We start from the raw sequence: 4,183 nt of genomic DNA on the forward strand, positions 1-4,183 counted from the left end.
TATGTGTTTTGATATTTAGCGTGTTTGGATTTTATAGTTAGGGTGTAGTTTAGACTGGGACAGACAGTGAGGACTTTGCTGATGAACTAGGTGATCCATTGTTATTTTTTAGAGAAGGATTACTGGAAACAGAATCACATTTTGTCTGTCTCCCTTCCAGACAAAATGATAACAAGAGACAGATTCAGATCCATATTTTGGAAGCATATTTTGAGCATACATCAGGATATATTTAATAACTAAATGATCCTGCATGAACAGGATATAGAAAGTGACCAAAACTAAGAATGTGATGTGCCTCTCTGCCTTGTTTTGGACAGAAACTGTTTATATGAGTAGCACAAAGGATTTATTGCAATTTATTATAACTCCTGATTGTTTGGTCTAAAAAACGCCTAAGAAATTATAAGCATTTTAATGGAGAAAGTCTATATAACTTTGTTGTTTGCTCAATTTGTTCATGTGTTTATGAATATTACTGATTATATTTGCATTCTAAGTGGTAAAAACATTTCATTAGGTATGTTTGTGGTTTTTACAGTAAAAAAACTAAGACTTTTCCTCTCAGATTTTATGTTTTTGTGTGGTTTTAGGTCTGTTGTGTTAATACAGTAGGTCAAAAGTAAAAAATGACTTGAAAATCACACTTGTGAGGTTGTGCTGAAAAAATTGACTCCGAACATAGCAGATTAAACCACTTTTAGGGTGAAATATGAAGGAAATTTAAAATAGTCCAAAAACGTCCAGTTTCACCCTAGAGGGTTAGACCTTAGAGGGTTAAGCAACCAATTATATACATAAATCCTGTGAAGCACATAGCAAGAAGAGGAGCAAGATTTGCAGAAGCAAATTTAAGGTGTTCTCCTGTAATATTGTCTGTCCCACAAGCTTTATTATCAGCCAGCATGTGTATAGCCTGATACACCTCATGCACCATAACGATCATTGAACTGTCATATTCAACATTGTCCACATTAAATACATCATTTTTGATACAGTTGAATAATTTAGCAGCTTTTGAGCCATAAAATCCCTCAGCATATCCTCATTCTTCCTAACAAAACGGATAGTATATTTATACTGTGCCTAGGTTTGCCTGCCATTGACCATGCATGTGCAGCCTCACATGCATCTGTATGATAATCTGATACATATGTATTCCAGCCAGGTTGAAAAAGATGTCCCTTCTGTTTATTTTTATAAAGAAGCTTACTAGCTGCATTCAATGCCTGGACTATTTCATCATACATAGAACAGACAGCTGATTGGTACCCTACCTCTGTACACTCAACATCCCTACACAGAATTGCTTCCTTAGTTATTTTAATATTGGATAATGTCATATTTGTGTAATCAGAATACATGATGAGATCCTCTTTTGTAAGAGAGCCCCAATCTAGTTTTTCTTACATCATATTAATTCTATTTCTAATTATCACTGGGAGTTGTTCCACATTTGTTGTCATTGCAAAAGGTAAATGATTGGCCATTGTAGCCCTGGACAAAACACTCGAACATATGAGCTGTATTAACACAGTGATTGTGAGGATCTGGTATGGCCCGCCTCTGGGCGTGGTCTCTAACCTTCTCTCCCCAGCTGTTGCTGATTACTCTGACGAGCAGTATCAGCATTTAAAGCCCTAGTCGGTGTCAGATCTTCGCTGGAGCATCTTGCCTTCTGGTTAGTCTCAGCCGCCAGGTTCTTACGCCTCGCCTCTAGCCAACACATTAATCTTGGTTTTATTGTGCTTTCTTCGCTTCAGGTTCTAACCATTGTGCCGCCTTGTTCTTGGACTTACTCTGTGCTGCTTGAACAAACCTACCTGCTTGAACTCTGGAATTGCTCCTCTCTGGATTTCTCCTGGACGACTTACTCCTCACTACTGGGCCACCTCACTCTTCAAAAACATGTAAGAAAGACAACAAATTATATTCTAAATATTTATGGATATTCCTCTACTGGATTTATTGGTACTTGAGACCGTTTCGAGTCCAAAGAATGTTTCTTTTGGGGCGACAACAGACACTTCCGCAATAACTGCCCGCTACTGTCAAAAGGCCCAGCTCACTAGACAATCGAAGGGTGCTAGTGAGCAGTTTATCGCACTCCCTCGGTTCCCGATTCTACATACACGTCACTCTCATCAACGAACACCAGAGGAGTTCTGTGCACGCACTGGTGGACTCTGGAGCCGAACAGAACTTTGTTTCAGAAGATCTGGTTCTCCACCTACGGCTCCCTCTTCAGGAGATTACCTCTTCTTTACTCGTCATGGACATCTCTGGCCAAATTATCACAAAGATCAAGCACCGAGTCATTAACCTCCTTTTCGTTACTTCTGGCAATCACCATGAAGCAGGGGATTTTTTAGTATTCTCATCACCCACACCCCAGATGATTTTGGGCTCCCTTGGCTAAAGAAACATAACCCTGTCATTAACTGGACTGAAAGGAGGATTGAGTCTTGGAGCAACCACTGCTTGGAAAAGTGCCTGCACTCTGCCATGCTGGCCCTCACGCAGAAAATAGGACCCTCTGAGAAGATCTGACCTATCATTTGGTAAGGAATAGAAAGGGGGATGAGTGGAAAACGGCATTTAAGACCCCCTTAGGGCACTTTGAATACCTGGTAATGCCTTTCGGATTAACTAACGCCCCTGCATTGTTTCAGTCACTAATCAACGACGTGTTACGTGATTTTTTTTTTTTTTTTGAACATTTTTGTTTTGTCTACTTAGACGACATTCTGATTTACTCCCAGGACACTACTCAACATCAACAGCAGGTGCGAGCAGTCCTCCAGTAACTCTATGAAAACCAACTGTTCATAAAGGCAGAGAAATGAGAGTTTAATGTAACCACTGTAACATTCCTGGGTCTCGTTTTTGGACAGGGATATTACAAGACTGATCCAGAAAAGACCAAAGCAGTGACTGAGTGGCCCGTCCCGTCCGACTGTCGTCAGCTATAGAGGTTCCTGGGGCGTTTTATCAAAGACTACAGCAGGGTGGCTGCCCCCCTAACCCAACTCACCTCTGTTAAGAAGCCGTTTATTTGGTCCCTGGAAGCTAAAACAGCTTTTGGTGAGTTAAAATCACGTTTTGTGTCCTGTGCCACCCAGACCCTAGACTCCAGTTTATTGTAGAAGTAGATGCTTCCGATTCAGGAGTAGGAGCTGTTCTTTCTCAGAGAGCGTCCACGGATAATAAGATCCAGCCTACTTCTCTCGCAGACTGTCTCCTGCTGAATGCGACTACGACGTTGGTAATAGAGAACTGTTGGCCATCAAGCTGGCTCTGGAGGAATGGCGACACTGGCTGGAGGGTACAGAGACTCCATTCATAATCTGGACGGACCACAAAAACCTCGCCTATCTTCAGACTGCCAAGAGACTCACTCGACGGCCAGCCAGGTGGTCATTATTTTTCGGCAGATTTAACTTCTCAATTACTTACAGACCCGGCTCCAAGAACATCAAGCCCGACGCCTTGTCAAGATTATGGTTGGGCTCAGGGAGAACCAACAACGAGGAACCTATTATCCCAGCCACCATGTTCGTCAGATCCCTCACATGGGCCATTGAAGGGGAGATTAAGGTCCTCAGCGGACGGAACCAGACCCGGGCGGAGGACCACCGGGAGAATGTATGTACCCAGTTCCGACAGAGCTAGAGTACTGGAGTGCCTCCACTCCAGTCAATTCTCCTGCCATCCAGGAATTAATCGCATGTTTAGTCTAACTAAGAGATATTTTTGGTGGCCATCCCTGTCAGCAAATGTAAAAGAGTTTGTCATAGCTTGTACTACTTGTGCCCGATTCAAAAGTAGCAACCAACCTCCAGTGGGTTTTCTGCAGCCGCTACCGGTTCCCAGTCATCCATGGTCCCACATCTCTCTGGACTTCGTCACTGGCTTACCCCCTCCCAAGGTAACAGTTATTCTGACTATAATTGATCGTTTGTCTAAGGCTCCACATTCCGTCCCCCTAACCAAACTCCCTTCAGTCTTTGAGACGGCTCAGCATAATTAATTATGCAACATGTGTTCCGGATTCATGGCATCCCGATGGACATTGTATCAGACAGAGGCCCACAATTCACATCTCAAGTCTGGAAAGCGTTCTGCAATGGATATGGAGCTAGGGTGAGTCTCACATTGGGGTACCATCCACAATCCAACGAAC

This window comes from Kryptolebias marmoratus, linkage group LG1 (assembly GCF_001649575.2).
Source record: "Kryptolebias marmoratus isolate JLee-2015 linkage group LG1, ASM164957v2, whole genome shotgun sequence".
Classification (NCBI taxonomy): domain Eukaryota; kingdom Metazoa; phylum Chordata; class Actinopteri; order Cyprinodontiformes; family Rivulidae; genus Kryptolebias; species Kryptolebias marmoratus.